This window comes from Schistocerca gregaria, chromosome 3 (genome assembly GCF_023897955.1).
Source record: "Schistocerca gregaria isolate iqSchGreg1 chromosome 3, iqSchGreg1.2, whole genome shotgun sequence".
Classification (NCBI taxonomy): Eukaryota; Metazoa; Arthropoda; class Insecta; order Orthoptera; family Acrididae; genus Schistocerca; species Schistocerca gregaria.
Window position 1 is genome coordinate 679,613,889 of NC_064922.1, and position 13,981 is coordinate 679,627,869.

At 41.9% G+C, this 13,981-nt stretch overlaps 7 non-coding genes across 7 annotated transcripts; all 7 read right to left on the reverse strand.

Annotated features, from left to right (window-relative positions):
• Positions 1–2,155: 2,155 nt before the first annotated feature.
• Positions 2,156–2,274, reverse strand: LOC126357057 (U5 spliceosomal RNA). The gene has a single exon (XR_007566047.1). It is a non-coding gene; the product is annotated as a U5 spliceosomal RNA (small nuclear RNA).
• A 936-nt stretch (positions 2,275–3,210) lies between these two features.
• LOC126356978 (small nucleolar RNA U3) lies at positions 3,211–3,417 on the reverse strand. The gene has a single exon (XR_007565979.1). It is a non-coding gene; the product is annotated as a small nucleolar RNA U3 (small nucleolar RNA).
• Positions 3,418–5,986: 2,569 nt separating this feature from the next.
• On the reverse strand, positions 5,987–6,105 carry LOC126357058 (U5 spliceosomal RNA). Its single transcript, XR_007566048.1, has one exon. It is a non-coding gene; the product is annotated as a U5 spliceosomal RNA (small nuclear RNA).
• A 936-nt stretch (positions 6,106–7,041) lies between these two features.
• LOC126356865 (small nucleolar RNA U3) lies at positions 7,042–7,248 on the reverse strand. The gene has a single exon (XR_007565879.1). It is a non-coding gene; the product is annotated as a small nucleolar RNA U3 (small nucleolar RNA).
• Positions 7,249–9,817: 2,569 nt separating this feature from the next.
• Positions 9,818–9,936, reverse strand: LOC126357059 (U5 spliceosomal RNA). The gene has a single exon (XR_007566049.1). It is a non-coding gene; the product is annotated as a U5 spliceosomal RNA (small nuclear RNA).
• Positions 9,937–10,872: 936 nt separating this feature from the next.
• LOC126356866 (small nucleolar RNA U3) lies at positions 10,873–11,079 on the reverse strand. Its single transcript, XR_007565880.1, has one exon. It is a non-coding gene; the product is annotated as a small nucleolar RNA U3 (small nucleolar RNA).
• A 2,569-nt stretch (positions 11,080–13,648) lies between these two features.
• Positions 13,649–13,767, reverse strand: LOC126357061 (U5 spliceosomal RNA). The gene has a single exon (XR_007566050.1). It is a non-coding gene; the product is annotated as a U5 spliceosomal RNA (small nuclear RNA).
• Between the last annotated feature and the right edge of the window lie 214 nt (positions 13,768–13,981).

The following is a 13,981-nucleotide window of genomic DNA, read 5'->3' on the forward strand; positions in this document are numbered from 1 at the left end:
TTTTCGCACCGCAATAGCGTATTCACCTCGCCCTAACAGTGCCAACTCTTGTCGATATTTGGCCACTTCCTCTTTCGTTTCACCTTGCGTCTTACTTGATACCCCGCCCAACAGCTGCTGATACACGCTACACGCAATTAATGTGTTTCTCTCTGTATCTCTTTTCGCCTACCACGAGTATTGCTTTTCCTCACATGGCAATTATGAAAACACCCACAGCTAAACAAACACTTCCATTCAGCATCACGTCCATACTATCAGTCATACACCAGTAATTTCACAGCTACTTGCTCCACTAATACATTTCTTAATGTTACTGTTAAACAGATGAAGAATCAAAGTATACAACAAGTCTCTATGAACATCACTGTCAGGACATTATACGCATACCATGCCCATCTTTATGCTTCAACTATGATGGCCCATGTGCTATGAATAAAGAAATTTCTCATCAAATATCAAATAATTTTACAACTATATAACTACTCCGACTAGCCCCTTACTAAAACTCTAGATGTTTAGCAATCCCGCCATCAATCTCAGAATAATCGCAAGCAGTGCTTTCATCCCATGAGCACTTCTTTGCAAACAAAACCACAAAACTACTTTTTATACTAGCTTCCTTGTCACAGTGAACAGGGAACTAATGCTAGTGCCCCAGTTTACTCAAAAACTTTTTCGCTTGCAACATATAAACAGCCAACTTCAACCTCTGGGATTTTCAAACACACACAGAAAACTTAATTCCACAGAAATTTAGGAGTAACAGTGGTTGCCTGACATTTTCATACATACTCAAATAGCTACTTCTATGCACTTCACACAATGTTCTCATCATGTTCCACCAGAGAACACAGTTATCACTATGAACGGATTCTGGTAAAAGAGCCTTCAAACCACAAACAGCCTGATCAAAGTGATTATCTCCACATCCTCTGCCAATATCATGTCACTCTATACCTGAGGAGGGAAACTACAATGCAGGGGAAGGAGCTTCGTTGTGAGCACTGTCCTGGTATTTCATCATTAACTCTTCTCAAGCCAAGTATGCACCACCTCTGTGTATGGCTGGGTCAATCAAAAAAGACAAGCAGCATCAACAACTCACAGGACACTATGAACATTTTTACCATTATCTGCACCACCTTCCACTGATTTACTGAAGAAGAAACTGCAAAGTCTGGCCAATTTTGTACACCAGTAATCTTGAAAACATTGGAGTCAACAGCAGATACATAGTTTCCAAGACTGTACCTAGGAACAACCCTTCAATTTCAAGATTTACATCTCACTGAGGCACATCACATCATACCCAAACTACACCTAGCAGGAAATTGCTACTCTATTCATTTCCAGCTATCTATGTCATATTCAACAAATGTCTCCCTCCCACCTACATCTTCTACAAAACTGAGTACATTGTTATGAACAAACAACCAATGCCATATTATGGCAACAATCCAGTGCCACTATTATCCACTCTCTTGAAAACAATTGAAATACTCATCCTGACCAACTATCCACCATCTTCAACCCAAATCTCACTCACACCATACCCACAAATCACAAACTTGTGCAGTAAAAATAATTTTGGGTTTCAAAACTCAATCTACTAATCACATACCAGTATTACTTACAACGCCTATCATTCATCATTCACTTCCAAATATCAGCTTATATGCTGTTGTGCAATTAAAGTGCAAATAAACACTAAACCATATAGCACTGAGGTATAGAAAGCGTTCACCAAGAGTTTCCACAATTATGCCTCTTGTGCCTCACACACACACAAATGTAACAACTCTTCACAATACAAAGCATTCACCTTCACCTCTGCACAATATTGCCTGCCATACATTATCGCAAGCACCACTCACATTACAATTCCTTTATGCTATTTCCAGATTAGTCTCCTGCCATTTATACAACTCAGACATTAAATAGCTCTCTTTCTCTTTACACTATCGTCTAACACACTGCACGCCATTTCAGGGCAAATGTACTTGTTTCATTATACTGCGACATGGCCTGTTACAATTTCAAATCAAGCAAAAACATCTACCTGATCCAACGTGCTCCGCTACTCCACACAACACAATCTACCTCTTCCTATTTACGCACATTATTGCTTACATTACGTTTTACTTGTGATTGTGGCTCAGCAATAGCCGAGCACTACGAAAAATACATTACAGACTCATTTAATGTTCCCCTCCACGGAAATCTTTAGTAAAAGGCGAAAGATTTATTCGATTTGAAGGGAAACCAGAGTGCCGATCAACGCACTCACTTCCATACTTATGGCTGCTTCTCTAGTACTTCTGCGCGAGAACGCGGAAAATTCTTTCCCTCTTGTCCACTTCTCTACCGTCAACAGACTTCCAGTGTTATGCAAGCACAAACCGCAAAACTAACTGCCAACGCTGAAATACGTGTCTGCCAAATGAGGTCGCTATTACTCTTTACATAACTATTTTCATCATTTCTGTCACCATCCAAGCTGCTTCATTACCTCACCTGCCGCCAGATGGCAGCACGCCTAATTCCTGTCGGCGACCCACCGTTTGACATACAACGTTCGGCACACAACTGCCCGCAGTGCTCTGCATCTAACACTAATCTCTCTCCTCCCCACCACACTCGTTCACTGAAAAAACTGACAACTAGATAGTTCTTTGTACGCGAAACTAGGCCACATCAGACGCAACGTGTATGTAGATGTGTAGTGCAAGGGAAATATCCCCTGCTCCCACACAACTAATACTAGCTGACAACAGAAACAAAATTTCTGTCGATAGTATTTGAACCAGTCTTATTCATTTGCGAATTTCATGCATTCCTTCTTGCTGGTAACAGCGCCTTGCAAATCACTCAATTCATGTTTTCTAGCCAAACGTGCTGCTCCTGATTGTTTCGTACATCATGCATTAGTGGTCATTATCAAGACTGTGTCGTGTGTCAGCTTTTTATGGTCATCAATTGCACTCTGCTTGTGCTGCTCACTCATTCTTGTAACTCAAAGTACGTCGTTGTCATCCAATCCTAGCACTTGCAGCAGGACAAATCAACTGGCTCGTCACCGTGCCACTCGGGAAACTTCCGCAAGGCTTTCATGACATGTCGCAATCAAAGTCCTTCCACAACATTTCTGCAACGCGGCGGGTCACGATACCGAAAGTATGACTTATGCTTCTGATCTATAATAAAACCACCACTCGAAAAGCGCTACTCCCTTCCCACATCCCTCAGAATGTGGTGAACGATCATCGATTACAACCAAGATGCAATGAATCTCGGTCGCATGCCTCACGCTCAGGGACAGTGCTACCACTCATCATCGTGGTTGCGTCTACTCCAGCTTTGAACTAGAGAGAGTTGAAGACATACTACAGAAATGATCCTGTGAAGTATGATCTTGCTTGCAAGCTATCACCGCTCGCTACTTATGCCACGAGACCGTCAACACGCCCTACGAGAATACGACACACTCTTCACATTCGCGATTTACTTATCGAAGAATTACTTAAGCTCGGACATTCTGCAAAGAACCTAGTTCTACTCCTATTTGGCCGCCATGATCTAACCTTTCCTCACTCAACTATTCTGTGCGCTACCAGTGCTTTTTGCATCCGAAATCAGAGACCATTGCCTCAGGCGAGACTGTATGTAAACACCGCTTGCAGCTCCGGCCGCTAGATGGGGGCCTGGGGCACATACAGTAGCATTCTATGGCGCAAGCAGACATGCCAAATAGTCACTGAAAGAGAAACACACAAGAGGGCAGTCATAGGACACTTGTGCTTTCTTTAAAACCGCCTCTCTCTTCGAAAATTTTCGCACCGCAATAGCGTATTCACCTCGCCCTAACAGTGCCAACTCTTGTCGATATTTGGCCACTTCCTCTTTCGTTTCACCTTGCGTCTTACTTGATACCCCGCCCAACAGCTGCTGATACACGCTACACGCAATTAATGTGTTTCTCTCTGTATCTCTTTTCGCCTACCACGAGTATTGCTTTTCCTCACATGGCAATTATGAAAACACCCACAGCTAAACAAACACTTCCATTCAGCATCACGTCCATACTATCAGTCATACACCAGTAATTTCACAGCTACTTGCTCCACTAATACATTTCTTAATGTTACTGTTAAACAGATGAAGAATCAAAGTATACAACAAGTCTCTATGAACATCACTGTCAGGACATTATACGCATACCATGCCCATCTTTATGCTTCAACTATGATGGCCCATGTGCTATGAATAAAGAAATTTCTCATCAAATATCAAATAATTTTACAACTATATAACTACTCCGACTAGCCCCTTACTAAAACTCTAGATGTTTAGCAATCCCGCCATCAATCTCAGAATAATCGCAAGCAGTGCTTTCATCCCATGAGCACTTCTTTGCAAACAAAACCACAAAACTACTTTTTATACTAGCTTCCTTGTCACAGTGAACAGGGAACTAATGCTAGTGCCCCAGTTTACTCAAAAACTTTTTCGCTTGCAACATATAAACAGCCAACTTGAACCTCTGGGATTTTCAAACACACACAGAAAACTTAATTCCACAGAAATTTAGGAGTAACAGTGGTTGCCTGACATTTTCATACATACTCAAATAGCTACTTCTATGCACTTCACACAATGTTCTCATCATGTTCCACCAGAGAACACAGTTATCACTATGAATGGATTCTGGTAAAAGAGCCTTCAAACCACAAACAGCCTGATCAAAGTGATTATCTCCACATCCTCTGCCAATATCATGTCACTCTATACCTGAGGAGGGAAACTACAATGCAGGGGAAGGAGCTTCGTTGTGAGCACTGTCCTGGTATTTCATCATTAACTCTTCTCAAGCCAAGTATGCACCACCTCTGTGTATGGCTGGGTCAATCAAAAAAGACAAGCAGCATCAACAACTCACAGGACACTATGAACATTTTTACCATTATCTGCACCACCTTCCACTGATTTACTGAAGAAGAAACTGCAAAGTCTGGCCAATTTTGTACACCAGTAATCTTGAAAACATTGGAGTCAACAGCAGATACATAGTTTCCAAGACTGTACCTAGGAACAACCCTTCAATTTCAAGATTTACATCTCACTGAGGCACATCACATCATACCCAAACTACACCTAGCAGGAAATTGCTACTCTATTCATTTCCAGCTATCTATGTCATATTCAACAAATGTCTCCCTCCCACCTACATCTTCTACAAAACTGAGTACATTGTTATGAACAAACAACCAATGCCATATTATGGCAACAATCCAGTGCCACTATTATCCACTCTCTTGAAAACAATTGAAATACTCATCCTGACCAACTATCCACCATCTTCAACCCAAATCTCACTCACACCATACCCACAAATCACAAACTTGTGCAGTAAAAATAATTTTGGGTTTCAAAACTCAATCTACTAATCACATACCAGTATTACTTACAACGCCTATCATTCATCATTCACTTCCAAATATCAGCTTATATGCTGTTGTGCAATTAAAGTGCAAATAAACACTAAACCATATAGCACTGAGGTATAGAAAGCGTTCACCAAGAGTTTCCACAATTATGCCTCTTGTGCCTCACACACACACAAATGTAACAACTCTTCACAATACAAAGCATTCACCTTCACCTCTGCACAATATTGCCTGCCATACATTATCGCAAGCACCACTCACATTACAATTCCTTTATGCTATTTCCAGATTAGTCTCCTGCCATTTATACAACTCAGACATTAAATAGCTCTCTTTCTCTTTACACTATCGTCTAACACACTGCACGCCATTTCAGGGCAAATGTACTTGTTTCATTATACTGCGACATGGCCTGTTACAATTTCAAATCAAGCAAAAACATCTACCTGATCCAACGTGCTCCGCTACTCCACACAACACAATCTACCTCTTCCTATTTACGCACATTATTGCTTACATTACGTTTTACTTGTGATTGTGGCTCAGCAATAGCCGAGCACTACGAAAAATACATTACAGACTCATTTAATGTTCCCCTCCACGGAAATCTTTAGTAAAAGGCGAAAGATTTATTCGATTTGAAGGGAAACCAGAGTGCCGATCAACGCACTCACTTCCATACTTATGGCTGCTTCTCTAGTACTTCTGCGCGAGAACGCGGAAAATTCTTTCCCTCTTGTCCACTTCTCTACCGTCAACAGACTTCCAGTGTTATGCAAGCACAAACCGCAAAACTAACTGCCAACGCTGAAATACGTGTCTGCCAAATGAGGTCGCTATTACTCTTTACATAACTATTTTCATCATTTCTGTCACCATCCAAGCTGCTTCATTACCTCACCTGCCGCCAGATGGCAGCACGCCTAATTCCTGTCGGCGACCCACCGTTTGACATACAACGTTCGGCACACAACTGCCCGCAGTGCTCTGCATCTAACACTAATCTCTCTCCTCCCCACCACACTCGTTCACTGAAAAAACTGACAACTAGATAGTTCTTTGTACGCGAAACTAGGCCACATCAGACGCAACGTGTATGTAGATGTGTAGTGCAAGGGAAATATCCCCTGCTCCCACACAACTAATACTAGCTGACAACAGAAACAAAATTTCTGTCGATAGTATTTGAACCAGTCTTATTCATTTGCGAAATTCATGCATTCCTTCTTGCTGGTAACAGTGCCTTGCAAATCACTCAATTCATGTTTTCTAGCCAAACGTGCTGCTCCTGATTGTTTCGTACATCATGCATTAGTGGTCATTATCAAGACTGTGTTGTGTGTCAGCTTTTTATGGTCATCAATTGCACTCTGCTTGTGCTGCTCACTCATTCTTGTAACTCAAAGTACGTCGTTGTCATCCAATCCTAGCACTTGCAGCAGGACAAATCAACTGGCTCGTCACCGTGCCACTCGGGAAACTTCCGCAAGGCTTTCATGACATGTCGCAATCAAAGTCCTTCCACAACATTTCTGCAACGCGGCGGGTCACGATACCGAAAGTATGACTTATGCTTCTGATCTATAATAAAACCACCACTCGGAAAGCGCTACTCCCTTCCCACATCCCTCAGAATGTGGTGAACGATCATCGATTACAACCAAGATGCAATGAATCTCGGTCGCATGCCTCACGCTCAGGGACAGTGCTACCACTCATCATCGTGGTTGCGTCTACTCCAGCTTTGAACTAGAGAGAGTTGAAGACATACTACAGAAATGATCCTGTGAAGTATGATCTTGCTTGCAAGCTATCACCGCTCGCTACTTATGCCACGAGACCGTCAACACGCCCTACGAGAATACGACACACTCTTCACATTCGCGATTTACTTATCGAAGAATTACTTAAGCTCGGACATTCTGCAAAGAACCTAGTTCTACTCCTATTTGGCCGCCATGATCTAACCTTTCCTCACTCAACTATTCTGTGCGCTACCAGTGCTTTTTGCATCCGAAATCAGAGACCATTGCCTCAGGCGAGACTGTATGTAAACACCGCTTGCAGCTCCGGCCGCTAGATGGGGGCCTGGGGCACATACAGTAGCATTCTATGGCGCAAGCAGACATGCCAAATAGTCACTGAAAGAGAAACACACAAGAGGGCAGTCATAGGACACTTGTGCTTTCTTTAAAACCGCCTCTCTCTTCGAAAATTTTCGCACCGCAATAGCGTATTCACCTCGCCCTAACAGTGCCAACTCTTGTCGATATTTGGCCACTTCCTCTTTCGTTTCACCTTGCGTCTTACTTGATACCCCGCCCAACAGCTGCTGATACACGCTACACGCAATTAATGTGTTTCTCTCTGTATCTCTTTTCGCCTACCACGAGTATTGCTTTTCCTCACATGGCAATTATGAAAACACCCACAGCTAAACAAACACTTCCATTCAGCATCACGTCCATACTATCAGTCATACACCAGTAATTTCACAGCTACTTGCTCCACTAATACATTTCTTAATGTTACTGTTAAACAGATGAAGAATCAAAGTATACAACAAGTCTCTATGAACATCACTGTCAGGACATTATACGCATACCATGCCCATCTTTATGCTTCAACTATGATGGCCCATGTGCTATGAATAAAGAAATTTCTCATCAAATATCAAATAATTTTACAACTATATAACTACTCCGACTAGCCCCTTACTAAAACTCTAGATGTTTAGCAATCCCGCCATCAATCTCAGAATAATCGCAAGCAGTGCTTTCATCCCATGAGCACTTCTTTGCAAACAAAACCACAAAACTACTTTTTATACTAGCTTCCTTGTCACAGTGAACAGGGAACTAATGCTAGTGCCCCAGTTTACTCAAAAACTTTTTCGCTTGCAACATATAAACAGCCAACTTCAACCTCTGGGATTTTCAAACACACACAGAAAACTTAATTCCACAGAAATTTAGGAGTAACAGTGGTTGCCTGACATTTTCATACATACTCAAATAGCTACTTCTATGCACTTCACACAATGTTCTCATCATGTTCCACCAGAGAACACAGTTATCACTATGAACGGATTCTGGTAAAAGAGCCTTCAAACCACAAACAGCCTGATCAAAGTGATTATCTCCACATCCTCTGCCAATATCATGTCACTCTATACCTGAGGAGGGAAACTACAATGCAGGGGAAGGAGCTTCGTTGTGAGCACTGTCCTGGTATTTCATCATTAACTCTTCTCAAGCCAAGTATGCACCACCTCTGTGTATGGCTGGGTCAATCAAAAAAGACAAGCAGCATCAACAACTCACAGGACACTATGAACATTTTTACCATTATCTGCACCACCTTCCACTGATTTACTGAAGAAGAAACTGCAAAGTCTGGCCAATTTTGTACACCAGTAATCTTGAAAACATTGGAGTCAACAGCAGATACATAGTTTCCAAGACTGTACCTAGGAACAACCCTTCAATTTCAAGATTTACATCTCACTGAGGCACATCACATCATACCCAAACTACACCTAGCAGGAAATTGCTACTCTATTCATTTCCAGCTATCTATGTCATATTCAACAAATGTCTCCCTCCCACCTACATCTTCTACAAAACTGAGTACATTGTTATGAACAAACAACCAATGCCATATTATGGCAACAATCCAGTGCCACTATTATCCACTCTCTTGAAAACAATTGAAATACTCATCCTGACCAACTATCCACCATCTTCAACCCAAATCTCACTCACACCATACCCACAAATCACAAACTTGTGCAGTAAAAATAATTTTGGGTTTCAAAACTCAATCTACTAATCACATACCAGTATTACTTACAACGCCTATCATTCATCATTCACTTCCAAATATCAGCTTATATGCTGTTGTGCAATTAAAGTGCAAATAAACACTAAACCATATAGCACTGAGGTATAGAAAGCGTTCACCAAGAGTTTCCACAATTATGCCTCTTGTGCCTCACACACACACAAATGTAACAACTCTTCACAATACAAAGCATTCACCTTCACCTCTGCACAATATTGCCTGCCATACATTATCGCAAGCACCACTCACATTACAATTCCTTTATGCTATTTCCAGATTAGTCTCCTGCCATTTATACAACTCAGACATTAAATAGCTCTCTTTCTCTTTACACTATCGTCTAACACACTGCACGCCATTTCAGGGCAAATGTACTTGTTTCATTATACTGCGACATGGCCTGTTACAATTTCAAATCAAGCAAAAACATCTACCTGATCCAACGTGCTCCGCTACTCCACACAACACAATCTACCTCTTCCTATTTACGCACATTATTGCTTACATTACGTTTTACTTGTGATTGTGGCTCAGCAATAGCCGAGCACTACGAAAAATACATTACAGACTCATTTAATGTTCCCCTCCACGGAAATCTTTAGTAAAAGGCGAAAGATTTATTCGATTTGAAGGGAAACCAGAGTGCCGATCAACGCACTCACTTCCATACTTATGGCTGCTTCTCTAGTACTTCTGCGCGAGAACGCGGAAAATTCTTTCCCTCTTGTCCACTTCTCTACCGTCAACAGACTTCCAGTGTTATGCAAGCACAAACCGCAAAACTAACTGCCAACGCTGAAATACGTGTCTGCCAAATGAGGTCGCTATTACTCTTTACATAACTATTTTCATCATTTCTGTCACCATCCAAGCTGCTTCATTACCTCACCTGCCGCCAGATGGCAGCACGCCTAATTCCTGTCGGCGACCCACCGTTTGACATACAACGTTCGGCACACAACTGCCCGCAGTGCTCTGCATCTAACACTAATCTCTCTCCTCCCCACCACACTCGTTCACTGAAAAAACTGACAACTAGATAGTTCTTTGTACGCGAAACTAGGCCACATCAGACGCAACGTGTATGTAGATGTGTAGTGCAAGGGAAATATCCCCTGCTCCCACACAACTAATACTAGCTGACAACAGAAACAAAATTTCTGTCGATAGTATTTGAACCAGTCTTATTCATCTGCGAATTTCATGCATTCCTTCTTGCTGGTAACAGTGCCTTGCAAATCACTCAATTCATGTTTTCTAGCCAAACGTGCTGCTCCTGATTGTTTCGTACATCATGCATTAGTGGTCATTATCAAGACTGTGTTGTGTGTCAGCTTTTTATGGTCATCAATTGCACTCTGCTTGTGCTGCTCACTCATTCTTGTAACTCAAAGTACGTCGTTGTCATCCAATCCTAGCACTTGCAGCAGGACAAATCAACTGGCTCGTCACCGTGCCACTCGGGAAACTTCCGCAAGGCTTTCATGACATGTCGCAATCAAAGTCCTTCCACAACATTTCTGCAACGCGGCGGGTCACGATACCGAAAGTATGACTTATGCTTCTGATCTATAATAAAACCACCACTCGGAAAGCGCTACTCCCTTCCCACATCCCTCAGAATGTGGTGAACGATCATCGATTACAACCAAGATGCAATGAATCTCGGTCGCATGCCTCACGCTCAGGGACAGTGCTACCACTCATCATCGTGGTTGCGTCTACTCCAGCTTTGAACTAGAGAGAGTTGAAGACATACTACAGAAATGATCCTGTGAAGTATGATCTTGCTTGCAAGCTATCACCGCTCGCTACTTATGCCACGAGACCGTCAACACGCCCTACGAGAATACGACACACTCTTCACATTCGCGATTTACTTATCGAAGAATTACTTAAGCTCGGACATTCTGCAAAGAACCTAGTTCTACTCCTATTTGGCCGCCATGATCTAACCTTTCCTCACTCAACTATTCTGTGCGCTACCAGTGCTTTTTGCATCCGAAATCAGAGACCATTGCCTCAGGCGAGACTGTATGTAAACACCGCTTGCAGCTCCGGCCGCTAGATGGGGGCCTGGGGCACATACAGTAGCATTCTATGGCGCAAGCAGACATGCCAAATAGTCACTGAAAGAGAAACACACAAGAGGGCAGTCATAGGACACTTGTGCTTTCTTTAAAACCGCCTCTCTCTTCGAAAATTTTCGCACCGCAATAGCGTATTCACCTCGCCCTAACAGTGCCAACTCTTGTCGATATTTGGCCACTTCCTCTTTCGTTTCACCTTGCGTCTTACTTGATACCCCGCCCAACAGCTGCTGATACACGCTACACGCAATTAATGTGTTTCTCTCTGTATCTCTTTTCGCCTACCACGAGTATTGCTTTTCCTCACATGGCAATTATGAAAACACCCACAGCTAAACAAACACTTCCATTCAGCATCACGTCCATACTATCAGTCATACACCAGTAATTTCACAGCTACTTGCTCCACTAATACATTTCTTAATGTTACTGTTAAACAGATGAAGAATCAAAGTATACAACAAGTCTCTATGAACATCACTGTCAGGACATTATACGCATACCATGCCCATCTTTATGCTTCAACTATGATGGCCCATGTGCTATGAATAAAGAAATTTCTCATCAAATATCAAATAATTTTACAACTATATAACTACTCCGACTAGCCCCTTACTAAAACTCTAGATGTTTAGCAATCCCGCCATCAATCTCAGAATAATCGCAAGCAGTGCTTTCATCCCATGAGCACTTCTTTGCAAACAAAACCACAAAACTACTTTTTATACTAGCTTCCTTGTCACAGTGAACAGGGAACTAATGCTAGTGCCCCAGTTTACTCAAAAACTTTTTCGCTTGCAACATATAAACAGCCAACTTCAACCTCTGGGATTTTCAAACACACACAGAAAACTTAATTCCACAGAAATTTAGGAGTAACAGTGGTTGCCTGACATTTTCATACATACTCAAATAGCTACTTCTATGCACTTCACACAATGTTCTCATCATGTTCCACCAGAGAACACAGTTATCACTATGAACGGATTCTGGTAAAAGAGCCTTCAAACCACAAACAGCCTGATCAAAGTGATTATCTCCACATCCTCTGCCAATATCATGTCACTCTATACCTGAGGAGGGAAACTACAATGCAGGGGAAGGAGCTTCGTTGTGAGCACTGTCCTGGTATTTCATCATTAACTCTTCTCAAGCCAAGTATGCACCACCTCTGTGTATGGCTGGGTCAATCAAAAAAGACAAGCAGCATCAACAACTCACAGGACACTATGAACATTTTTACCATTATCTGCACCACCTTCCACTGATTTACTGAAGAAGAAACTGCAAAGTCTGGCCAATTTTGTACACCAGTAATCTTGAAAACATTGGAGTCAACAGCAGATACATAGTTTCCAAGACTGTACCTAGGAACAACCCTTCAATTTCAAGATTTACATCTCACTGAGGCACATCACATCATACCCAAACTACACCTAGCAGGAAATTGCTACTCTATTCATTTCCAGCTATCTATGTCATATTCAACAAATGTCTCCCTCCCACCTACATCTTCTACAAAACTGAGTACATTGTTATGAACAAACAACCAATGCCATATTATGGCAACAATCCAGTGCCACTATTATCCACTCTCTTGAAAACAATTGAAATACTCATCCTGACCAACTATCCACCATCTTCAACCCAAATCTCACTCACACCATACCCACAAATCACAAACTTGTGCAGTAAAAATAATTTTGGGTTTCAAAACTCAATCTACTAATCACATACCAGTATTACTTACAACGCCTATCATTCATCATTCACTTCCAAATATCAGCTTATATGCTGTTGTGCAATTAAAGTGCAAATAAACACTAAACCATATAGCACTGAGGTATAGAAAGCGTTCACCAAGAGTTTCCACAATTATGCCTCTTGTGCCTCACACACACACAAATGTAACAACTCTTCACAATACAAAGCATTCACCTTCACCTCTGCACAATATTGCCTGCCATACATTATCGCAAGCACCACTCACATTACAATTCCTTTATGCTATTTCCAGATTAGTCTCCTGCCATTTATACAACTCAGACATTAAATAGCTCTCTTTCTCTTTACACTATCGTCTAACACACTGCACGCCATTTCAGGGCAAATGTACTTGTTTCATTATACTGCGACATGGCCTGTTACAATTTCAAATCAAGCAAAAACATCTACCTGATCCAACGTGCTCCGCTACTCCACACAACACAATCTACCTCTTCCTATTTACGCACATTATTGCTTACATTACGTTTTACTTGTGATTGTGGCTCAGCAATAGCCGAGCACTACGAAAAATACATTACAGACTCATTTAATGTTCCCCTCCACGGAAATCTTTAGTAAAAGGCGAAAGATTTATTCGATTTGAAGGGAAACCAGAGTGCCGATCAACGCACTCACTTCCATACTTATGGCTGCTTCTCTAGTACTTCTGCGCGAGAACGCGGAAAATTCTTTCCCTCTTGTCCACTTCTCTACCGTCAACAGACTTCCAGTGTTATGCAAGCACAAACCGCAAAACTAACTGCCAACGCTGAAATACGTGTCTGCCAAATGAGGTCGCTATTACTCTTTACATAACTATTTTCATCATTTCTG